Here is a 23,795-nt window from a genome sequence, read left to right as displayed (position 1 = left end):
GCAGCGGAACGAAGGAGTAATTAAATAATACATGGCACAATGGAGAAAGGCAAAGTGGGTGGTAATCGGGCAATAACGTAACAAAGGATGGTCCAGAGGAAGTGTTAGTGGGAATAGCAGAACCATTACCAGACAATGGGAGCGATGCTTATCATCCGATACGTTGAACCTAATGTTGAGGCCAGAAGACGAGAACATGCTTACAATATAGGCTGTCACCGCCTTTTAATCATACCAGGCAGCTTTGCCAGCCCGGATTGATTTCCTGTATGCTTTGAATTCGGCAGCCAAGGGACGAATTCAAAAAGCAGCTTCTCTCATCTTTTCAGCTCTAGAGAACCAGGACGCACACATATTCAGGGCAGAGGTGGAGATTGACGCTGAATGTATGCTTATCCCAATTGAGGTGAACTTATGCGTACAGACAGGAAGATATACTGATCAAGTATCGGCCGGAACCAAACAAGGCTTTCGGTTATCCAACGAGTCACAGAGCCGAGTACCTCTGAGATATTTTAACTTTACTCAGTTTGGCGGGTTTCACTTTGCTCTGGGATTTGGATGCTGAGGGAACATCGGCGTAAAATCACACGTTTTAACGTGAAATACGTCTGTTTTCTCACATGTCGAGCGGCTGTTAGAAGCGGAAATTTGAGTAAAACATGGCGGGGCTCGTCCGGGATTTGGCCCGTGACTCTCGAAATTTCAAATTTGATCATTCCGAAGGGAGAATCATAACCGTGGACCAACGAGCCGCCGACAGTGAAAAGCGCAGCTCTCAGATTCTGACGGTGGTGAGAAATGATATTATGGCCCATCGTGCATGTGCTGTCTCTCAGATACCTATCTAATTAGTGCCCCTCGCCATTGTACTGCAACTGTTCTCCTTTTGACCAATATATTATTAATTTGAGACATGACATGAGGAAAGTACAGCATCCCTGTAAGTAAAAGGGGAATTTGGCGATTAGGTTAAATGTGAATGTCAAAAAGTGTTTAACCTGCAAGCCAACGACGACGAGAATGGGATTCGAACCCATGCGTGCAGAGCACAATGGATTAGCAGTCCATCGCCTTAACCTCTCGGCCACCTCGTCTCTGCTATAAGATATCGTCAGCCATTCAATCTCCTGCTTTTTGTATCCAAACAGAAATAATGTGCAAGAAAGTCCACTTCACAGCTTGCTCTGCCCGTGCATGCAGATCGACAATGATGAAAACTTGCCATGAGATTCTTTGAGCAAACAGCCTTCCTTCACTTCAGGTGAGTGACTGGAAGAGATGGTTGGTTTCTCGGCAGAATCACAACAAAGAATATAAAATGTCTCGTAGCGAGCTAAGTTGACCGCGGCAGGACTCGAACCTGCAATCTTCTGATAACTTTGCGGTTGTCATCGAAGTCAGACGCCGTATCCATTAGGCCACGCGGCCGCTGCCAGCGACATTCATTGTGCTGTTGTATATATTGCGAGCAAATTCGGGGCAACTGCAATATCAAGGAGTGGATTTAGGAAAAGATGAGCATATTTCGAATGAATGAACAGATGCACTGCGATCTGGGTGCGCACCGGCGCAGGCAACCCCAATGTAAATTGGAACACTATAGTTTAACAATTCGGTCATTGCAGCTGAAATCATACTCCTTCTCAAACAATACAGGATGACCCGGGTTTATGAGAAAATCCGTTTTAAAGGGAAAGATTATGAACCGGAACTGACAACCAGCCCATTTAAACAGACACAGAATGATCCGGGATTGCAAGGACATCCCTTTTACCCAGATGCAGAATGACCCTTGACTGACAGCAGTTCCCTTTTAAAAGAATAAAGTGAGAATTCGATCATCCCTGAAGGCAATTGTGCAGTGGGGCTCAGGACCACGCGGCGCAGAGACTGTTATTGAAGCCACAGGTGATAGACAAGGAGGGAGGGAAGGACGTAAAACCAGCCCAGTCTGAAACACACAAACAAACTAATATTCCTTAACCTCCAAACGCAGGTTTTGAAATTTCAAATTGGAAATCCGGGACAGACAGCACATCCCTTTGAAACAGACACAGAATGATGAGGGTCTGATAGCACACCATTTTACAGAGACAGAGAATGATCTTGGACAGACAGCAAATCCCCTTAAAAGGGACACGGAAATAGAATGAATAAAAACAGATAAATATGTAAAACTCGGCAGGTCGTGCAGATTTTGTGGAGGAAGAATCCGGTTTCACGTTCTGTCGGATAATAATTCCGATATTTCAGGAAAAAGTTAAAGATTACAGATGTTTTCAACAAAAATAGCGCCTGGAAAAAATACGCAGCGGGAAATGTCAAATGGGAACGTTTGTGATGCAGCGGAACGAAGGAGTAATTAAATAATACATGGCACAATGGAGAAAGGCAAAGTGGGTGTTAATCGGGCAATAACGTAACAAAGGATGGTCCAGAGGAAGTGTTAGTGGGAATAGCAGAACCATTACCAGACAATGGGAGCGATGCTTATCATCCGATACGTTGAACCTAATGTTGAGGCCAGAAGACGAGAACATGCTTACAATATAGGCTGTCACCGCCTTTTAATCAGACCAGGCAGCTTTGCCAGCCCGGATTGATTTCCTGTATGCTTTGAATTCGGCAGCCAAGGGACGAATTCAAAAAGCAGCTTCTCTCATCTTTTCAGCTCTAGAGAACCAGGACGCACACATATTCAGGGCAGAGGTGGAGATTGACGCTGAATGTATGCTTATCCCAATTGAGGTGAACTTATGCGTACAGACAGGAAGATATACTGATCAAGTATCGGCCGGAACCAAACAAGGCTTTCGGTTATCCAACGAGTCACAGAGCCGAGTACCTCTGAGATATTTTAACTTTACTCAGTTTGGCGGGTTTCACTTTGCTCTGGGATTTGGCTGCTGAGGGAACATCGGCGTAAAATCACACGTTTTAACGTGAAATACGTCTGTTTTCTCACATGTCGAGCGGCTGTTAGAAACGGAAATTTGAGTAAAACATGGCGGGGCTCGTCCGGGATTTGGCCCGTGACTCTCGCATTTCAAATGTGATCATTCCGAAGGGAGAATCATAACCGTGGACCAACGAGCCGCCGACAGTGAAAAGCGCAGCTCTCAGATTCTGACGGTGGTGAGAAATGATATTATGGCCCATCGTGCATGTGCTGTCTCTCAGATACCTATCTAATTAGTGCCCCTCGCCATTGTACTGCAACTGTTCTCCTTTTGACCAATATATTATTAATTTGAGACATGACATGAGGAAAGTACAGCATCCCTGTAAGTAAAAGGGGAATTTGGCGATTAGGTTAAATGTGAATGTCAAAAAGTGTTTAACCTGCAAGCCAACGACGACGAGAATGGGATTCGAACCCATGCGTGCAGAGCACAATGGATTAGCAGTCCATCGCCTTAACCTCTCGGCCACCTCGTCTCTGCTATAAGATATCGTCAGCCATTCAATCTCCTGCTTTTTGTATCCAAACAGAAATAATGTGCAAGAAAGTCCACTTCACAGCTTGCTCTGCCCGTGCATGCAGATCGACAATGATGAAAACTTGCCATGAGATTCTTTGAGCAAACAGCCTTCCTTCACTTCAGGTGAGTGACTGGAAGAGATGGTTGGTTTCTCGGCAGAATCACAACAAAGAATATAAAATGTCTCGTAGCGAGCTAAGTTGACCGCGGCAGGACTCGAACCTGCAATCTTCTGATAACTTTGCGGTTGTCATCGAAGTCAGACGCCGTATCCATTAGGCCACGCGGCCGCTGCCAGCGACATTCATTGTGCTGTTGTATATATTGCGAGCAAATTCGGGGCAACTGCAATATCAAGGAGTGGATTTAGGAAAAGATGAGCATATTTCGAATGAATGAACAGATGCACTGCGATCTGGGTGCGCACCGGCGCAGGCAACCCCAATGTAAATTGGAACACTATAGTTTAACAATTCGGTCATTGCAGCTGAAATCATACTCCTTCTCAAACAATACAGGATGACCCGGGTTTATGAGAAAATCCGTTTTAAAGGGAAAGATTATGAACCGGAACTGACAACCAGCCCATTTAAACAGACACAGAATGATCCGGGATTGCAAGGACATCCCTTTTACCCAGATGCAGAATGACCCTTGACTGACAGCAGTTCCCTTTTAAAAGAATAAAGTGAGATTTCGATCATCCCTGAAGGCAATTGTGCAGTGGGGCTCAGGACCACGCGGCGCAGAGACTGTTATTGAAGCCACAGGTGATAGACAAGGAGGGAGGGAAGGACGTAAAACCAGCCCAGTCTGAAACACACAAACAAACTAATATTCCTTAACCTCCAAACGCAGGTTTTGAAATTTCAAATTGGAAATCCGGGACAGACAGCACATCCCTTTCAAACAGACACAGAATGATGAGGGTCTGATAGCACACCATTTTACAGAGACAGAGAATGATCTTGGACAGACAGCAAATCCCCTTAAAAGGGACACGGAAATAGAATGAATAAAAACAGATAAATATGTAAAACACGGCAGGTCGTGCAGATTTTGTGGAGGAAGAATCCGGTTTCACGTTCTGTCGGATAATAATTCCGATATTTCAGGAAAAAGTTAAAGATTACAGATGTTTTCAACAAAAATAGCGCCTGGAAAAAATACGCAGCGGGAAATGTCAAATGGGAACGTTTGTGATGCAGCGGAACGAAGGAGTAATTAAATAATACATGGCACAATGGAGAAAGGCAAAGTGGGTGGTAATCGGGCAATAACGTAACAAAGGATGGTCCAGAGGAAGTGTTAGTGGGAATAGCAGAACCATTACCAGACAATGGGAGCGATGCTTATCATCCGATACGTTGAACCTAATGTTGAGGCCAGAAGACGAGAACATGCTTACAATATAGGCTGTCACCGCCTTTTAATCAGACCAGGCAGCTTTGCCAGCCCGGATTGATTTCCTGTATGCTTTGAATTCGGCAGCCAAGGGACGAATTCAAAAAGCAGCTTCTCTCATCTTTTCAGCTCTAGAGAACCAGGACGCACACATATTCAGGGCAGAGGTGGAGATTGACGCTGAATGTATGCTTATCCCAATTGAGGTGAACTTATGCGTACAGACAGGAAGATATACTGATCAAGTATCGGCCGGAACCAAACAAGGCTTTCGGTTATCCAACGAGTCACAGAGCCGAGTACCTCTGAGATATTTTAACTTTACTCAGTTTGGCGGGTTTCACTTTGCTCTGGGATTTGGCTGCTGAGGGAACATCGGCGTAAAATCACACGTTTTAACGTGAAATACGTCTGTTTTCTCACATGTCGAGCGGCTGTTAGAAGCGGAAATTTGAGTAAAACATGGCGGGGCTCGTCCGGGATTTGGCCCGTGACTCTCGCATTTCAAATGTGATCATTCCGAAGGGAGAATCATAACCGTGGACCAACGAGCCGCCGACAGTGAAAAGCGCAGCTCTCAGATTCTGACGGTGGTGAGAAATGATATTATGGCCCATCGTGCATGTGCTGTCTCTCAGATACCTATCTAATTAGTGCCCCTCGCCATTGTACTGCAACTGTTCTCCTTTTGACCAATATATTATTAATTTGAGACATGACATGAGGAAAGTACAGCATCCCTGTAAGTAAAAGGGGAATTTGGCGATTAGGTTAAATGTGAATGTCAAAAAGTGTTTAACCTGCAAGCCAACGACGACGAGAATGGGATTCGAACCCATGCGTGCAGAGCACAATGGATTAGCAGTCCATCGCCTTAACCTCTCGGCCACCTCGTCTCTGCTATAAGATATCGTCAGCCATTCAATCTCCTGCTTTTTGTATCCAAACAGAAATAATGTGCAAGAAAGTCCACTTCACAGCTTGCTCTGCCCGTGCATGCAGATCGACAATGATGAAAACTTGCCATGAGATTCTTTGAGCAAACAGCCTTCCTTCACTTCAGGTGAGTGACTGGAAGAGATGGTTGGTTTCTCGGCAGAATCACAACAAAGAATATAAAATGTCTCGTAGCGAGCTAAGTTGACCGCGGCAGGACTCGAACCTGCAATCTTCTGATAACTTTGCGGTTGTCATCGAAGTCAGACGCCGTATCCATTAGGCCACGCGGCCGCTGCCAGCGACATTCATTGTGCTGTTGTATATATTGCGAGCAAATTCGGGGCAACTGCAATATCAAGGAGTGGATTTAGGAAAAGATGAGCATATTTCGAATGAATGAACAGATGCACTGCGATCTGGGTGCGCACCGGCGCAGGCAACCCCAATGTAAATTGGAACACTATAGTTTAACAATTCGGTCATTGCAGCTGAAATCATACTCCTTCTCAAACAATACAGGATGACCCGGGTTTATGAGAAAATCCGTTTTAAAGGGAAAGATTATGAACCGGAACTGACAACCAGCCCATTTAAACAGACACAGAATGATCCGGGATTGCAAGGACATCCCTTTTACCCAGATGCAGAATGACCCTTGACTGACAGCAGTTCCCTTTTAAAAGAATAAAGTGAGAATTCGATCATCCCTGAAGGCAATTGTGCAGTGGGGCTCAGGACCACGCGGCGCAGAGACTGTTATTGAAGCCACAGGTGATAGACAAGGAGGGAGGGAAGGACGTAAAACCAGCCCAGTCTGAAACACACAAACAAACTAATATTCCTTAACCTCCAAACGCAGGTTTTGAAATTTCAAATTGGAAATCCGGGACAGACAGCACATCCCTTTGAAACAGACACAGAATGATGAGGGTCTGATAGCACACCATTTTACAGAGACAGAGAATGATCTTGGACAGACAGCAAATCCCCTTAAAAGGGACACGGAAATAGAATGAATAAAAACAGATAAATATGTAAAACTCGGCAGGTCGTGCAGATTTTGTGGAGGAAGAATCCGGTTTCACGTTCTGTCGGATAATAATTCCGATATTTCAGGAAAAAGTTAAAGATTACAGATGTTTTCAACAAAAATAGCGCCTGGAAAAAATACGCAGCGGGAAATGTCAAATGGGAACGTTTGTGATGCAGCGGAACGAAGGAGTAATTAAATAATACATGGCACAATGGAGAAAGGCAAAGTGGGTGTTAATCGGGCAATAACGTAACAAAGGATGGTCCAGAGGAAGTGTTAGTGGGAATAGCAGAACCATTACCAGACAATGGGAGCGATGCTTATCATCCGATACGTTGAACCTAATGTTGAGGCCAGAAGACGAGAACATGCTTACAATATAGGCTGTCACCGCCTTTTAATCAGACCAGGCAGCTTTGCCAGCCCGGATTGATTTCCTGTATGCTTTGAATTCGGCAGCCAAGGGACGAATTCAAAAAGCAGCTTCTCTCATCTTTTCAGCTCTAGAGAACCAGGACGCACACATATTCAGGGCAGAGGTGGAGATTGACGCTGAATGTATGCTTATCCCAATTGAGGTGAACTTATGCGTACAGACAGGAAGATATACTGATCAAGTATCGGCCGGAACCAAACAAGGCTTTCGGTTATCCAACGAGTCACAGAGCCGAGTACCTCTGAGATATTTTAACTTTACTCAGTTTGGCGGGTTTCACTTTGCTCTGGGATTTGGCTGCTGAGGGAACATCGGCGTAAAATCACACGTTTTAACGTGAAATACGTCTGTTTTCTCACATGTCGAGCGGCTGTTAGAAACGGAAATTTGAGTAAAACATGGCGGGGCTCGTCCGGGATTTGGCCCGTGACTCTCGCATTTCAAATGTGATCATTCCGAAGGGAGAATCATAACCGTGGACCAACGAGCCGCCGACAGTGAAAAGCGCAGCTCTCAGATTCTGACGGTGGTGAGAAATGATATTATGGCCCATCGTGCATGTGCTGTCTCTCAGATACCTATCTAATTAGTGCCCCTCGCCATTGTACTGCAACTGTTCTCCTTTTGACCAATATATTATTAATTTGAGACATGACATGAGGAAAGTACAGCATCCCTGTAAGTAAAAGGGGAATTTGGCGATTAGGTTAAATGTGAATGTCAAAAAGTGTTTAACCTGCAAGCCAACGACGACGAGAATGGGATTCGAACCCATGCGTGCAGAGCACAATGGATTAGCAGTCCATCGCCTTAACCTCTCGGCCACCTCGTCTCTGCTATAAGATATCGTCAGCCATTCAATCTCCTGCTTTTTGTATCCAAACAGAAATAATGTGCAAGAAAGTCCACTTCACAGCTTGCTCTGCCCGTGCATGCAGATCGACAATGATGAAAACTTGCCATGAGATTCTTTGAGCAAACAGCCTTCCTTCACTTCAGGTGAGTGACTGGAAGAGATGGTTGGTTTCTCGGCAGAATCACAACAAAGAATATAAAATGTCTCGTAGCGAGCTAAGTTGACCGCGGCAGGACTCGAACCTGCAATCTTCTGATAACTTTGCGGTTGTCATCGAAGTCAGACGCCGTATCCATTAGGCCACGCGGCCGCTGCCAGCGACATTCATTGTGCTGTTGTATATATTGCGAGCAAATTCGGGGCAACTGCAATATCAAGGAGTGGATTTAGGAAAAGATGAGCATATTTCGAATGAATGAACAGATGCACTGCGATCTGGGTGCGCACCGGCGCAGGCAACCCCAATGTAAATTGGAACACTATAGTTTAACAATTCGGTCATTGCAGCTGAAATCATACTCCTTCTCAAACAATACAGGATGACCCGGGTTTATGAGAAAATCCGTTTTAAAGGGAAAGATTATGAACCGGAACTGACAACCAGCCCATTTAAACAGACACAGAATGATCCGGGATTGCAAGGACATCCCTTTTACCCAGATGCAGAATGACCCTTGACTGACAGCAGTTCCCTTTTAAAAGAATAAAGTGAGATTTCGATCATCCCTGAAGGCAATTGTGCAGTGGGGCTCAGGACCACGCGGCGCAGAGACTGTTATTGAAGCCACAGGTGATAGACAAGGAGGGAGGGAAGGACGTAAAACCAGCCCAGTCTGAAACACACAAACAAACTAATATTCCTTAACCTCCAAACGCAGGTTTTGAAATTTCAAATTGGAAATCCGGGACAGACAGCACATCCCTTTCAAACAGACACAGAATGATGAGGGTCTGATAGCACACCATTTTACAGAGACAGAGAATGATCTTGGACAGACAGCAAATCCCCTTAAAAGGGACACGGAAATAGAATGAATAAAAACAGATAAATATGTAAAACACGGCAGGTCGTGCAGATTTTGTGGAGGAAGAATCCGGTTTCACGTTCTGTCGGATAATAATTCCGATATTTCAGGAAAAAGTTAAAGATTACAGATGTTTTCAACAAAAATAGCGCCTGGAAAAAATACGCAGCGGGAAATGTCAAATGGGAACGTTTGTGATGCAGCGGAACGAAGGAGTAATTAAATAATACATGGCACAATGGAGAAAGGCAAAGTGGGTGGTAATCGGGCAATAACGTAACAAAGGATGGTCCAGAGGAAGTGTTAGTGGGAATAGCAGAACCATTACCAGACAATGGGAGCGATGCTTATCATCCGATACGTTGAACCTAATGTTGAGGCCAGAAGACGAGAACATGCTTACAATATAGGCTGTCACCGCCTTTTAATCAGACCAGGCAGCTTTGCCAGCCCGGATTGATTTCCTGTATGCTTTGAATTCGGCAGCCAAGGGACGAATTCAAAAAGCAGCTTCTCTCATCTTTTCAGCTCTAGAGAACCAGGACGCACACATATTCAGGGCAGAGGTGGAGATTGACGCTGAATGTATGCTTATCCCAATTGAGGTGAACTTATGCGTACAGACAGGAAGATATACTGATCAAGTATCGGCCGGAACCAAACAAGGCTTTCGGTTATCCAACGAGTCACAGAGCCGAGTACCTCTGAGATATTTTAACTTTACTCAGTTTGGCGGGTTTCACTTTGCTCTGGGATTTGGCTGCTGAGGGAACATCGGCGTAAAATCACACGTTTTAACGTGAAATACGTCTGTTTTCTCACATGTCGAGCGGCTGTTAGAAGCGGAAATTTGAGTAAAACATGGCGGGGCTCGTCCGGGATTTGGCCCGTGACTCTCGCATTTCAAATGTGATCATTCCGAAGGGAGAATCATAACCGTGGACCAACGAGCCGCCGACAGTGAAAAGCGCAGCTCTCAGATTCTGACGGTGGTGAGAAATGATATTATGGCCCATCGTGCATGTGCTGTCTCTCAGATACCTATCTAATTAGTGCCCCTCGCCATTGTACTGCAACTGTTCTCCTTTTGACCAATATATTATTAATTTGAGACATGACATGAGGAAAGTACAGCATCCCTGTAAGTAAAAGGGGAATTTGGCGATTAGGTTAAATGTGAATGTCAAAAAGTGTTTAACCTGCAAGCCAACGACGACGAGAATGGGATTCGAACCCATGCGTGCAGAGCACAATGGATTAGCAGTCCATCGCCTTAACCTCTCGGCCACCTCGTCTCTGCTATAAGATATCGTCAGCCATTCAATCTCCTGCTTTTTGTATCCAAACAGAAATAATGTGCAAGAAAGTCCACTTCACAGCTTGCTCTGCCCGTGCATGCAGATCGACAATGATGAAAACTTGCCATGAGATTCTTTGAGCAAACAGCCTTCCTTCACTTCAGGTGAGTGACTGGAAGAGATGGTTGGTTTCTCGGCAGAATCACAACAAAGAATATAAAATGTCTCGTAGCGAGCTAAGTTGACCGCGGCAGGACTCGAACCTGCAATCTTCTGATAACTTTGCGGTTGTCATCGAAGTCAGACGCCTTATCCATTAGGCCACGCGGCCGCTGCCAGCAACATTCATTGTGTTGTTGTATATATTGCGAGCAAATTCGGGGCAACTGCAATATCAAGGAGTGGATTTAGGAAAAGATTTGCATATTTCGAGTGAATGAACAGATGCACTGCGATCTGGGTGCGCACCGGCGCAGGCAACCCCAATGTAAATTGGAACACTATAGTTTAACAATTCGGTCATTGCAGCTGAAATCATACTCCTTCTCAAACAATACAGGATGACCCGGGTTTATGAGAAAATCCGTTTTAAAGGGAAAGATTATGAACCGGAACTGACAACCAGCCATTTAAACAGACACAGAATGATCCGGGATTGCAAGGACATCCCTTTTACCCAGATGCAGAATGACCCTTGACTGACAGCAGTTCCCTTTTAAAAGAATAAAGTGAGATTTCCATCATCCCTGAAGGCAATTGTGCAGTGGGGCTCAGGACCACGCGGCGCAGAGACTGTTATTGAAGCCACAGGTGATAGACAAGGAGGGAGGGAAGGACGTAAAACCAGCCCAGTCTGAAACACACAAACAAACTAATATTCCTTAACCTCCAAAGGCAGGTTTTGAAATTTCAAATTGGAAATCCGGGACAGACAGCACATCCCTTTGAAACAGACACAGAATGATGAGGGTCTGATAGCACACCATTTTACAGAGACAGAGAATGATCTTGGACAGACAGCAAATCCCCTTAAAAGGGACACGGAAATAGAATGAATAAAAACAGATAAATATGTAAAACTCGGCAGGTCGTGCAGATTTTGTGGAGGAAGAATCCGGTTTCACGTTCTGTCGGATAATAATTGCGATATTTCAGGAAAAAGTTAAAGATTACAGATGTTTTCAACAAAAATAGCGCCTGGAAAAAATACGCAGCGAGAAATGTCAAATGGGAACGTTTGTGATGCAGCGGAACGAAGGAGTAATTAAATAATACATGGCACAATGGAGAAAGGCAAAGTGGGTGGTAATCGGGCAATAACGTAACAAAGGATGGTCCAGAGGAAGTGTTAGTGGGAATAGCAGAACCATTACCAGACAATGGGAGCGATGCTTATCATCCGATACGTTGAACCTAATGTTGAGGCCAGAAGACGAGAACATGCTTACAATATAGGCTGTCACCGCCTTTTAATCAGACCAGGCAGCTTTGCCAGCCCGGATTGATTTCCTGTATGCTTTGAATTCGGCAGCCAAGGGACGAATTCAAAAAGCAGCTTCTCTCATCTTTTCAGCTCTAGAGAACCAGGACGCACACATATTCAGGGCAGAGGTGGAGATTGACGCTGAATGTATGCTTATCCCAATTGAGGTGAACTTATGCGTACAGACAGGAAGATATACTGATCAAGTATCGGCCGGAACCAAACAAGGCTTTCGGTTATCCAACGAGTCACAGAGCCGAGTACCTCTGAGATATTTTAACTTTACTCAGTTTGGCGGGTTTCACTTTGCTCTGGGATTTGGATGCTGAGTGAACATCGGCGTAAAATCACACGTTTTAACGTGAAATACGTCTGTTTTCTCACATGTCGAGCGGCTGTTAGAAGCGGAAATTTGAGTAAAACATGGCGGGGCTCGTCCGGGATTTGGCCCGTGACTCTCGCATTTCAAATGTGATCATTCCGAAGGGAGAATCATAACCGTGGACCAACGAGCCACCGACAGTGAAAAGCGCAGCTATCAGATTCTGACGGTGGTGAGAAATGATATTATGGCCCATCGTGCATGTGCTGTCTCTCAGATACCTATCTAATTAGTGCCCCTCGCCATTGTACTGCAACTGTTCTCCTTTTGACCAATATATTATTAATTTGAGACATGACATGAGGAAAGTACAGCATCCCTGTAAGTAAAAGGGGAATTTGGCGATTAGGTTAAATGTGAATGTCAAAAAGTGTTTAACCTGCAAGCCAACGACGACGAGAATGGGATTCGAACCCACGCGTGCAGAGCGCAATGGATTAGCAGTCCGTCGCCTTAACCTCTCGGCCACCTCGTCTATGCTATAAGACATCGTCAGCCATTCAATCTCCTGCTTTTTGTATCCAAACAGAAATAATGTGCAAGAAAGTCCACTTCACAGCTTGCTCTGCCCGTGCATGCAGATCGACAATGATGAAAACTTGCCATGAGATTGTTTGAGCAAACAGCCTTCCTTCACTTCAGGTGAGTGACTGGAAGAGATGGTTGGTTTCTCGGCAGAATCACAACAAAGAATATAAAATGTCTCGTAGCGAGCTAAGTTGACCGCGGCAGGACTCGAACCTGCAATCTTCTGATAACTTTGCGGTTGTCATCGAAGTCAGACGCCTTATCCATGAGGCCACGCGGCCGCTGCCAGCAACATTCATTGTGTTGTTGTATATATTGCGAGCAAATTCGGGGCAACTGCAATATCAAGGAGTGGATTTAGGAAAAGATGAGCATATTTCGAGTGAATGAACAGATGCACTGCGATCTGGGTGCGCACCGGCGCAGGCAACCCCAATGTAAATTGGAACACTATAGTTTAACAATTCGGTCATTGCAGCTGAAATCATACTCCTTCTCAAACAATACAGGATGACCCGGGTTTATGAGAAAATCCGTTTTAAAGGGAAAGATTATGAACCGGAACTGACAACCAGCCCATTTAAACAGACACAGAATGATCCGGGATTGCAAGGACATCCCTTTTACCCAGATGCAGAATGACCCTTGACTGACAGCAGTTCCCTTTTAAAAGAATAAAGTGAGATTTCGATCATCCCTGAAGGCAATTGTGCAGTGGGGCTCAGGACCACGCGGCGCAGAGACTGTTATTGAAGCCACAGGTGATAGACAGGGAAGGACGTAAAACCAGCCCAGTCTGAAACACACGAACAAACTAATATTCCTTAACCTCCAAAGCCAGGTTTTGAAATTTCAAATTGGAAATCCGGGACAGACAGCACATCCCTTTGAAACAGACACAGAATGATGAGGGTCTGATAGCACACCATTTTACAGAGACAGAGAATGATCTTGGACAGACAGCAAATCCCCTTAAAAGGGACACGGAAATAGAATGAATAAAAACAGATAAATATGTAAAACTCGGCAGGTCGTGCAGATTTTGTGGAGGAAGAATCCGGTTTCACGTTCTGTCGGATAATAATTCCGATATTTCAGGAAAAAGTTAAAGATTACAGATGTTTTCAACAAAAATAGCGCCTGGAAAAAATACGCAGCGAGAAATGTCAAATGGGAACGTTTGTGATGCAGCGGAACGAAGGAGTGATTAAATAATACATGGCACAATGGAGAAAGGCAAAGTGGGTGGTAATCGGGCAATAACGTAACAAAGGGTGGTCCAGAGGAAGTGTTAGTGTGAATAGCAGAACCATTACCAGACAATGGGAGCGATGCTTATCATCCGATACGTTGAACCTAATGTTGAGGCCAGAAGACGAGAACATGCTTACAATATAGGCTGTCACCGCCTTTTAATCAGACCAGGCAGCTTTGCCAGCCCGGATTGATTTCCTGTATGCTTTGAATTCGGCAGCCAAGGGACGAATTCAAAAAGCAGCTTCTCTCATCTTTTCAGCTCTAGAGAACCAGGACGCACACATATTCAGGGCAGAGGTGGAGATTGACGCTGAATGTATGCTTATCCCAATTGAGGTGAACTTATGCGTACAGACAGGAAGATATACTGATCAAGTATCGGCCGGAACCAAACAAGGCTTTCGGTTATCCAACGAGTCACAGAGCCGAGTACCTCTGAGATATTTTAACTTTACTCAGTTTGGCGGGTTTCACTTTGCTCTGGGATTTGGATGCTGAGGGAACATCGGCGTAAAATCACACGTTTTAACGTGAAATACGTCTGTTTTCTCACATGTCGAGCGGCTGTTAGAAGCGGAACTTTGAGTAAAACATGGCGGGGCTCGTCCGGGATTTGGCCCGTGACTCTCGCATTTCAAATGTGATCATTCCGAAGGGAGAATCATAACCGTGGACCAACGAGCCGCCGACAGTGAAAAGCGCAGCTCTCAGATTCTGACGGTGGTGAGAAATGATATTATGGCCCATCGTGCATGTGCTGTCTCTCAGATACCTATCGAATTAGTGCCCCTCGCCATTGTACTGCAACTGTTCTCCTTTTGACGAATATATTATTAATTTGAAACATGACATGAGGAAAGTACAGCATCCCTGTCAGTAAAAGGGGAATTTGGAGATGAGATGAAATGTGAATGTCAAAAAGTGTTTAACCTGCAAGCCAACGACGACGAGAATGGGATTCGAACCCATGCGTGCAGAGCACAATGGATTAGCAGTCCATCGCCTTAACCTCTCGGCCACCTCGTCTCTGCTATAAGATATCGTCAGCCATTCAATCTCCTGCTTTTTGTATCCAAACAGAAATAATGTGCAAGAAAGTCCACTTCACAGCTTGCTCTGCCCGTGCATGCAGATCGACAATGATGAAAACTTGCCATGAGATTCTTTGAGCAAACAGCCTTCCTTCACTTCAGGTGAGTGACTGGAACAGATGGCTGGTTTCTCGGCAGAATCACAACAAAGAATATAAAATGTCTCGTAGCGAGCTAAGTTGACCGCGGCAGGACTCGAACCTGCAATCTTCTGATAACTTTGCGGTTGTCATCGAAGTCAGACGCCTTATCCATTAGGACACGCGGCCGCTGCCAGCCACATTCATTGTGTTGTTGTATATATTGCGAGCAAATTCGGGGCAACTGCAATATCAAGGAGTGGATTTAGGAAAAGATGAGCATATTTCGAGTGAATGAACAGATGCACTGCGATCTGGGTGCGCACCGGCGCAGGCAACCCCAATGTAAATTGGAACACTATAGTTTAACAATTCGGTCATTGCAGCTGAAATCATACTCCTTCACAAACAATACAGGATGACCCGGGTTTATGAGATAATCCGTTTTAAAGGGAAAGATTATGAACCGGAACTGACAACCAGCCCATTTAAACAGACACAGAATGATCCGGAATTGCAAGGACATCCCTTTTACCCAGATGCAGAATGACCCTTGACTGACAGCAGTTCCCTTTTAAAAGAATAAAGTGAGATTTCGATCATCCCTAAAGGCAATTGTGCAGTGGGGCTCAGGACCACGCGGCGCAGAGACTGTTATTGAAGCCACAGGTGATAGACAAGGAGGGAGGGAAGGACGTAAAACCAGCCCAGTCTGAAACACACGAACAAACTAATATTCCTTAACCTCCAAAGCCAGGTTTTGAAATTTCAAATTGGAAATCCGGGACAGACAGCACATCCCTTTGAAACAGACACAGAATGATGAGGGTCTGATAGCACACCATTTTACAGAGACAGAGAATGATCTTGGACAGACAGCAAATCCCCTTAAAAGGGACACGGAAATAGAATGAATAAAAACAGATAAATATGTAAAACTCGGCAGGTCGTGCAGATTTTGTGGAGGAAGAATCCGGTTTCACGTTCTGTCGGATAATAATTCCGATATTTCAGGAAAAAGTTAAAGATTACAGATGTTTTCAACAAAAATAGCGCCTGGAAAAAATACGCAGCGAGAAATGTCAAATGGGAACGTTTGTGATGCAGCGGAACGAAGGAGTAATTAAATAATACATGGCACAATGGAGAAAGGCAAAGTGGGTGGTAATCGGGCAATAACGTAACAAAGGGTGGTCCAGAGGAAGTGTTAGTGTGAATAGCAGAACCATTACCAGACAATGGGAGCGATGCTTATCATCCGATACGTTGAACGTAATGTTGAGGCCAGTAGACGAGAACATGCTTACAATATAGGCTGTCACCGCCTTTTAATCAGACCAGGCAGCTTTGCCAGCCCGGATTGATTTCCTGTATGCTTTGAATTCGGCAGCCAAGGGACGAATTCAAAAAGCAGCTTCTCTCATCTTTTCAGCTCTAGAGAACCAGGACGCACACATATTCAGGGCAGAGGTGGAGATTGACGCTGAATGTATGCTTATCCCAATTGAGGTGAACTTATGCGTACAGACAGGAAGATATACTGATCAAGTATCGGCCGGAACCAAACAAGGCTTTCGGTTATCCAACGAGTCACAGAGCCGAGTACCTCTGAGATATTTTAACTTTACTCAGTTTGGCGGGTTTCACTTTGCTCTGGGATTTGGATGCTGAGGGAACATCGGCGTAAAATCACACGTTTTAACGTGAAATACGTCTGTTTTCTCACATGTCGAGCGGCTGTTAGAAGCGGAACTTTGAGTAAAACATGGCGGGGCTCATCCGGGATTTGGCCCGTGACTCTCGCATTTCAAATGTGATCATTCCGAAGGGAGAATCATAACCGTGGACCAACGAGCCGCCGACAGTGAAAAGCGCAGCTCTCAGATTCTGACGGTGGTGAGAAATGATATTATGGCCCATCGTGCATGTGCTGTCTCTCAGATACCTATCGAATTAGTGCCCCTCGCCATTGTACTGCAACTGTTCTCCTTTTGACCAATATATTATTAATTTGAGACATGACATGAGGAAAGTACAGCATCCCTGTCAGTAAAAGGGGAATTTGGCGATGAGGTTAAATGTGAATGTCAAAAAGTGGATAAGCTGCAAGACAACGACGACGAGAATGGGATTCGAACCCATGCGTGCAGAGCACAATGGATTAGCCGTCCATCGCCTTAACCTCTCGGCCACGTCGTCTCTGCTATCAGATATCGTCAGCCATTCAATCTCCTGCTTTTTGTATCCAAACAGAAATAATGTGCAAGAAAGTCCACTTCACAGCTTGCTCTGCCCGTGCATGCAGATCGACAATGATGAAAACTTGCCATGAGATTCTTTGAGCAAACAGCCTTCCTTCACTTCAGGTGAGTGACTGGAAGAGATGGTTGGTTTCTCGGCAGAATCACAACAAAGAATATAAAATATCTCGTAGCGAGCTAAGTTGACCGCGGCAGGACTCGAACCTGCAATCTTCTGATAACTTTGCGGTTGTCATCGAAGTCAGACGCCTTATCCATTAGGCCACGCGGCCGCTGCCAGCAACATTCATTGTGTTGTTGTATATATTGCGAGCAAATTCGGGGCAACTGCAATATCAAGGAGTGGATTTAGGAAAAGATGAGCATATTTCGAGTGAATGAACAGATGCACTGCGATCTGGGTGCGCACCGGCGCAGGCAACCCCAATGTAAATTGGAACACTATAGTTTAACAATTCGGTCATTGCAGCTGAAATCATACTCCTTCTCAAACAATACAGGATGACCCGGGTTTATGAGAAAATCCGTTTTAAAGGGAAAGATTATGAACCGGAACTGACAACCAGCCATTTAAACAGACACAGAATGATCCGGGATTGCAAGGACATCCCTTTTACCCAGATGCAGAATGACCCTTGACTGACAGCAGTTCCCTTTTAAAAGAATAAAGTGAGATTTCCATCATCCCTGAAGGCAATTGTGCAGTGGGGCTCAGGACCACGCGGCGCAAAGACTGTTATTGAAGCCACAGGTGATAGACAAGGAGGGAGGGAAGGACGTAAAACCAGCCCAGTCTGAAACACACAAACAAACTAATATTCCTTAACCTCCAAAGGCAGGTTTTGAAATTTCAAATTGGAAATCCGGGACAGACAGCACATCCCTTTGAAACAGACACAGAATGATGAGGGTCTGATAGCACACCATTTTACAGAGACAGAGAATGATCTTGGACAGACAGCAAATCCCCTTAAAAGGGACACGGAAATAGAATGAATAAAAACAGATAAATATGTAAAACTCGGCAGGTCGTGCAGATTTTGTGGAGGAAGAATCCGGTTTCACGTTCTGTCGGATAATAATTGCGATATTTCAGGAAAAAGTTAAAGATTACAGATGTTTTCAACAAAAATAGCGCCTGGAAAAAATACGCAGCGAGAAATGTCAAATGGGAACGTTTGTGATGCAGCGGAACGAAGGAGTAATTAAATAATACATGGCACAATGGAGAAAGGCAAAGTGGGTGGTAATCGGGCAATAACGTAACAAAGGATGGTCCAGAGGAAGTGTTAGTGGGAATAGCAGAACCATTACCAGACAATGGGAGCGATGCTTATCATCCGATACGTTGAACCTAATGTTGAGGCCAGAAGACGAGAACATGCTTACAATATAGGCTGTCACCGCCTTTTAATCAGACCAGGCAGCTTTGCCAGCCCGGATTGATTTCCTGTATGCTTTGAATTCGGCAGCCAAGGGACGAATTCAAAAAGCAGCTTCTCTCATCTTTTCAGCTCTAGAGAACCAGGACGCACACATATTCAGGGCAGAGGTGGAGATTGACGCTGAATGTATGCTTATCCCAATTGAGGTGAACTTATGCGTACAGACAGGAAGATATACTGATCAAGTATCGGCCGGAACCAAACAAGGCTTTCGGTTATCCAACGAGTCACAGAGCCGAGTACCTCTGAGATATTTTAACTTTACTCAGTTTGGCGGGTTTCACTTTGCTCTGGGATTTGGATGCTGAGTGAACATCGGCGTAAAATCACACGTTTTAACGTGAAATACGTCTGTTTTCTCACATGTCGAGCGGCTGTTAGAAGCGGAAATTTGAGTAAAACATGGCGGGGCTCGTCCGGGATTTGGCCCGTGACTCTCGCATTTCAAATGTGATCATTCCGAAGGGAGAATCATAACCGTGGACCAACGAGCCACCGACAGTGAAAAGCGCAGCTCTCAGATTCTGACGGTGGTGAGAAATGATATTATGGCCCATCGTGCATGTGCTGTCTCTCAGATACCTATCTAATTAGTGCCCCTCGCCATTGTACTGCAACTGTTCTCCTTTTGACCAATATATTATTAATTTGAGACATGACATGAGGAAAGTACAGCATCCCTGTAAGTAAAAGGGGAATTTGGCGATTAGGTTAAATGTGAATGTCAAAAAGTGTTTAACCTGCAAGCCAACGACGACGAGAATGGGATTCGAACCCATGCGTGCAGAGCGCAATGGATTAGCAGTCCGTCGCCTTAACCTCTCGGCCACCTCGTCTATGCTATAAGACATCGTCAGCCATTCAATCTCCTGCTTTTTGTATCCAAACAGAAATAATGTGCAAGAAAGTCCACTTCACAGCTTGCTCTGCCCGTGCATGCAGATCGACAATGATGAAAACTTGCCATGAGATTGTTTGAGCAAACAGCCTTCCTTCACTTCAGGTGAGTGACTGGAAGAGATGGTTGGTTTCTCGGCAGAATCACAACAAAGAATATAAAATGTCTCGTAGCGAGCTAAGTTGACCGCGGCAGGACTCGAACCTGCAATCTTCTGATAACTTTGCGGTTGTCATCGAAGTCAGACGCCTTATCCATTAGGCCACGCGGCCGCTGCCAGCAACATTCATTGTGTTGTTGTATATATTGCGAGCAAATTCGGGGCAACTGCAATATCAAGGAGTGGATTTAGGAAAAGATGAGCATATTTCGAGTGAATGAACAGATGCACTGCGATCTGGGTGCGCACCGGCGCAGGCAACCCCAATATAAATTGGAACACTATAGTTTAACAATTCGGTCATTGCAGCTGAAATCATACTCCTTCTGAAACAATACAGGATGACCCGGGTTTATGAGAAAATCCGTTTTAAAGGGAAAGATTATGAACCGGAACTGACAACCAGCCCATTTAAACAGACACAGAATGATCCGGGATTGCAAGGACATCCCTTTTACCCAGATGCAGAATGACCCTTGACTGACAGCAGTTCCCTTTTAAAAGAATAAAGTGAGATTTCGATCATCCCTGAAGGCAATTGTGCAGTGGGGCTCAGGACCACGCGGCGCAGAGACTGTTATTGAAGCCACAGGTGATAGACAGGGAAGGACGTAAAACCAGCCCAGTCTGAAACACACGAACAAACTAATATTCCTTAACCTCCAAAGCCAGGTTTTGAAATTTCAAATTGGAAATCCGGGACAGACAGCACATCCCTTTGAAACAGACACAGAATGATGAGGGTCTGATAGCACACCATTTTACAGAGACAGAGAATGATCTTGGACAGACAGCAAATCCCCTTAAAAGGGACACGGAAATAGAATGAATAAAAACAGATAAATATGTAAAACTCGGCAGGTCGTGCAGATTTTGTGGAGGAAGAATCCGGTTTCACGTTCTGTCGGATAATAATTCCGATATTTCAGGAAAAAGTTAAAGATTACAGATGTTTTCAACAAAAATAGCGCCTGGAAAAAATACGCAGCGAGAAATGTCAAATGGGAACGTTTGTGATGCAGCGGAACGAAGGAGTAATTAAATAATACATGGCACAATGGAGAAAGGCAAAGTGGGTGGTAATCGGGCAATAACGTAACAAAGGGTGGTCCAGAGGAAGTGTTAGTGTGAATAGCAGAACCATTACCAGACAATGGGAGCGATGCTTATCATCCGATACGTTGAACCTAATGTTGAGGCCAGAAGACGAGAACATGCTTACAATATAGGCTGTCACCGCCTTTTAATCAGACCAGGCAGCTTTGCCAGCCCGGATTGATTTCCTGTATGCTTTGAATTCGGCAGCCAAGGGACGAATTCAAAAAGCAGCTTCTCTCATCTTTTCAGCTCTAGAGAACCAGGACGCACACATATTCAGGGCAGAGCTGGAGATTGACGCTGAATGTATGCTTATCCCAATTGAGGTGAACTTATGCGTACAGACAGGAAGATATACTGATCAAGTATCGGCCGGAACCAAACAAGGCTTTCGGTTATCCAACGAGTCACAGAGCCGAGTACCTCTGAGATATTTTAACTTTACTCAGTTTGGCGGGTTTCACTTTGCTCTGGGATTTGGATGCTGAGGGAACATCGGCGTAAAATCACACGTTTTAACGTGAAATACGTCTGTTTTCTCACATGTCGAGCGGCTGTTAGAAGCGGAACTTTGAGTAAAACATGGCGGGGCTCGTCCGGGATTTGGCCCGTGACTCTCGCATTTCAAATGTGATCATTCCGAAGGGAGAATCATAACCGTGGACCAACGAGCCGCCGACAGTGAAAAGCGCAGCTCTCAGATTCTGACGGTGGTGAGAAATGATATTATGGCCCATCGTGCATGTGCTGTCTCTCAGATACCTATCGAATTAGTGCCCCTCGCCATTGTACTGCAACTGTTCTCCTTTTGACGAATATATTATTAATTTGAGACATGACATGAGGAAAGTACAGCATCCCTGTCAGTAAAAGGGGAATTTGGAGATGAGATGAAATGTGAATGTCAAAAAGTGTTTAACCTGCAAGCCAACGACGACGAGAATGGGATTCGAACCCATGCGTGCAGAGCACAATGGATTAGCAGTCCATCGCCTTAACCTCTCGGCCACCTCGTCTCTGCTATAAGATATCGTCAGCCATTCAATCTCCTGCTTTTTGTATCCAAACAGAAATAATGTGCAAGAAAGTCCACTTCACAGCTTGCTCTGCCCGTGCATGCAGATCGACAATGATGAAAGCTTGCCATGAGATTCTTTGAGCAAACAGCCTTCCTTCACTTCAGGTGAGTGACTGGAACAGATGGCTGGTTTCTCGGCAGAATCACAACAAAGAATATAAAATGTCTCGTAGCGAGCTAAGTTGACCGCGGCAGGACTCGAACCTGCAATCTTCTGATAACTTTGCGGTTGTCATCGAAGTCAGACGCCTTATCCATTAGGCCACGCGGCCGCTGCCAGCCACATTCATTGTGTTGTTGTATATATTGCGAGCAAATTCGGGGCAACTGCAATATCAAGGAGTGGATTTAGGAAAAGATGAGCATATTTCGAGTGAATGAACAGATGCACTGCGATCTGGGTGCGCACCGGCGCAGGCAACCCCAATGTAAATTGGAACACTATAGTTTAACAATTCGGTCATTGCAGCTGAAATCATACTCCTTCTCAAACAATACAGGATGACCCGGGTTTATGAGATAATCCGTTTTAAAGGGAAAGATTATGAACCGGAACTGACAACCAGCCCATTTAAACAGACACAGAATGATCCGGAATTGCAAGGACATCCCTTTTACCCAGATGCAGAATGACCCTTGACTGACAGCAGTTCCCTTTTAAAAGAATAAAGTGAGATTTCGATCATCCCTAAAGGCAATTGTGCAGTGGGGCTCAGGACCACGCGGCGCAGAGACTGTTATTGAAGCCACAGGTGATAGACAAGGAGGGAGGGAAGGACGTAAAACCAGCCCAGTCTGAAACACACGAACAAACTAATATTCCTTAACCTCCAAAGCCAGGTTTTGAAATTTCAAATTGGAAATCCGAGACAGACAGCACATCCCGTTGAAACAGACACAGAATGATGAGGGTCTGATAGCACACCATTTTACAGAGACAGAGAATAATCTTGGACAGACAGCAAATCCCCTTAAAAGGGACACGGAAATAGAATGAATAAAAACAGATAAATATGTAAAACTCGGCAGGTCGTGCAGATTTTGTGGAGGAAGAATCCGGTTTCACGTTCTGTCGGATAATAATTCCGATATTTCAGGAAAAAGTTAAAGATTACAGATGTTTTCAACAAAAATAGCGCCTGGAAAAAATACGCAGCGAGAAATGTCAAATGGGAACGTTTGTGATGCAGCGGAACGAAGGAGTAATTAAATAATACATGGCACAATGGAGAAAGGCAAAGTGGGTGGTAATCGGGCAATAACGTAACAAAGGGTGGTCCAGAGGAAGTGTTAGTGTGAATAGCAGAACCATTACCAGACAATGGGAGCGATGCTTATCATCCGATACGTTGAACCTAATGTTGAGGCCAGAAGACGAGAACATGCTTACAATATAGGCTGTCACCGCCTTTTAATCAGACCAGGCAGCTTTGCCAGCCCGGATTGATTTCCTGTAAGCTTTGAATTCGGCAGCCAAGGGACGAATTCAAAAAGCAGCTTCTCTCATCTTTTCAGCTCTAGAGAACCAGGACGCACACATATTCAGGGCAGAGGTGGA

General features: G+C 44.9%; 20 non-coding genes across 20 annotated transcripts; all 20 read right to left on the bottom strand.

The window, feature by feature from the left end:
• Nucleotides 1-1,015: 1,015 nt before the first annotated feature.
• On the bottom strand, nt 1,016-1,097 carry trnas-gcu (transfer RNA serine (anticodon GCU)). Its single transcript has one exon. It is a non-coding gene; the product is annotated as a tRNA-Ser (tRNA).
• A 245-nt stretch (nt 1,098-1,342) lies between these two features.
• trnar-ucg (transfer RNA arginine (anticodon UCG)) lies at nt 1,343-1,431 on the bottom strand. Its single transcript is given in 2 exon segments — nt 1,343-1,378; nt 1,395-1,431. It is a non-coding gene; the product is annotated as a tRNA-Arg (tRNA).
• A 1,928-nt stretch (nt 1,432-3,359) lies between these two features.
• Nucleotides 3,360-3,441, bottom strand: trnas-gcu (transfer RNA serine (anticodon GCU)). The gene has a single exon. It is a non-coding gene; the product is annotated as a tRNA-Ser (tRNA).
• Nucleotides 3,442-3,686: 245 nt separating this feature from the next.
• Nucleotides 3,687-3,775, bottom strand: trnar-ucg (transfer RNA arginine (anticodon UCG)). Its single transcript is given in 2 exon segments — nt 3,687-3,722; nt 3,739-3,775. It is a non-coding gene; the product is annotated as a tRNA-Arg (tRNA).
• Nucleotides 3,776-5,703: 1,928 nt separating this feature from the next.
• Nucleotides 5,704-5,785, bottom strand: trnas-gcu (transfer RNA serine (anticodon GCU)). The gene has a single exon. It is a non-coding gene; the product is annotated as a tRNA-Ser (tRNA).
• A 245-nt stretch (nt 5,786-6,030) lies between these two features.
• trnar-ucg (transfer RNA arginine (anticodon UCG)) lies at nt 6,031-6,119 on the bottom strand. The gene is given in 2 exon segments: nt 6,031-6,066; nt 6,083-6,119. It is a non-coding gene; the product is annotated as a tRNA-Arg (tRNA).
• A 1,928-nt stretch (nt 6,120-8,047) lies between these two features.
• Nucleotides 8,048-8,129, bottom strand: trnas-gcu (transfer RNA serine (anticodon GCU)). Its single transcript has one exon. It is a non-coding gene; the product is annotated as a tRNA-Ser (tRNA).
• Nucleotides 8,130-8,374: 245 nt separating this feature from the next.
• trnar-ucg (transfer RNA arginine (anticodon UCG)) lies at nt 8,375-8,463 on the bottom strand. Its single transcript is given in 2 exon segments — nt 8,375-8,410; nt 8,427-8,463. It is a non-coding gene; the product is annotated as a tRNA-Arg (tRNA).
• A 1,928-nt stretch (nt 8,464-10,391) lies between these two features.
• On the bottom strand, nt 10,392-10,473 carry trnas-gcu (transfer RNA serine (anticodon GCU)). The gene has a single exon. It is a non-coding gene; the product is annotated as a tRNA-Ser (tRNA).
• Nucleotides 10,474-10,718: 245 nt separating this feature from the next.
• Nucleotides 10,719-10,807, bottom strand: trnar-ucg (transfer RNA arginine (anticodon UCG)). The gene is given in 2 exon segments: nt 10,719-10,754; nt 10,771-10,807. It is a non-coding gene; the product is annotated as a tRNA-Arg (tRNA).
• A 1,927-nt stretch (nt 10,808-12,734) lies between these two features.
• On the bottom strand, nt 12,735-12,816 carry trnas-gcu (transfer RNA serine (anticodon GCU)). The gene has a single exon. It is a non-coding gene; the product is annotated as a tRNA-Ser (tRNA).
• A 245-nt stretch (nt 12,817-13,061) lies between these two features.
• On the bottom strand, nt 13,062-13,150 carry trnar-ucg (transfer RNA arginine (anticodon UCG)). The gene is given in 2 exon segments: nt 13,062-13,097; nt 13,114-13,150. It is a non-coding gene; the product is annotated as a tRNA-Arg (tRNA).
• A 1,920-nt stretch (nt 13,151-15,070) lies between these two features.
• Nucleotides 15,071-15,152, bottom strand: trnas-gcu (transfer RNA serine (anticodon GCU)). Its single transcript has one exon. It is a non-coding gene; the product is annotated as a tRNA-Ser (tRNA).
• Nucleotides 15,153-15,397: 245 nt separating this feature from the next.
• On the bottom strand, nt 15,398-15,486 carry trnar-ucg (transfer RNA arginine (anticodon UCG)). The gene is given in 2 exon segments: nt 15,398-15,433; nt 15,450-15,486. It is a non-coding gene; the product is annotated as a tRNA-Arg (tRNA).
• A 1,925-nt stretch (nt 15,487-17,411) lies between these two features.
• trnas-gcu (transfer RNA serine (anticodon GCU)) lies at nt 17,412-17,496 on the bottom strand. Its single transcript has one exon. It is a non-coding gene; the product is annotated as a tRNA-Ser (tRNA).
• A 245-nt stretch (nt 17,497-17,741) lies between these two features.
• Nucleotides 17,742-17,830, bottom strand: trnar-ucg (transfer RNA arginine (anticodon UCG)). Its single transcript is given in 2 exon segments — nt 17,742-17,777; nt 17,794-17,830. It is a non-coding gene; the product is annotated as a tRNA-Arg (tRNA).
• Nucleotides 17,831-19,757: 1,927 nt separating this feature from the next.
• trnas-gcu (transfer RNA serine (anticodon GCU)) lies at nt 19,758-19,839 on the bottom strand. The gene has a single exon. It is a non-coding gene; the product is annotated as a tRNA-Ser (tRNA).
• A 245-nt stretch (nt 19,840-20,084) lies between these two features.
• trnar-ucg (transfer RNA arginine (anticodon UCG)) lies at nt 20,085-20,173 on the bottom strand. The gene is given in 2 exon segments: nt 20,085-20,120; nt 20,137-20,173. It is a non-coding gene; the product is annotated as a tRNA-Arg (tRNA).
• Nucleotides 20,174-22,093: 1,920 nt separating this feature from the next.
• Nucleotides 22,094-22,175, bottom strand: trnas-gcu (transfer RNA serine (anticodon GCU)). Its single transcript has one exon. It is a non-coding gene; the product is annotated as a tRNA-Ser (tRNA).
• Nucleotides 22,176-22,420: 245 nt separating this feature from the next.
• trnar-ucg (transfer RNA arginine (anticodon UCG)) lies at nt 22,421-22,509 on the bottom strand. Its single transcript is given in 2 exon segments — nt 22,421-22,456; nt 22,473-22,509. It is a non-coding gene; the product is annotated as a tRNA-Arg (tRNA).
• Between the last annotated feature and the right edge of the window lie 1,286 nt (nt 22,510-23,795).

The sequence above is a fragment of the Pristiophorus japonicus genome, unplaced genomic scaffold, assembly GCF_044704955.1.
Source record: "Pristiophorus japonicus isolate sPriJap1 unplaced genomic scaffold, sPriJap1.hap1 HAP1_SCAFFOLD_42, whole genome shotgun sequence".
In the NCBI taxonomy this organism is placed as follows: Eukaryota; Metazoa; Chordata; class Chondrichthyes; family Pristiophoridae; genus Pristiophorus; species Pristiophorus japonicus.
The sequence above is the reverse complement of the archived record's forward strand: the minus strand, read 5'-3'. Positions and strand labels throughout refer to the sequence as shown.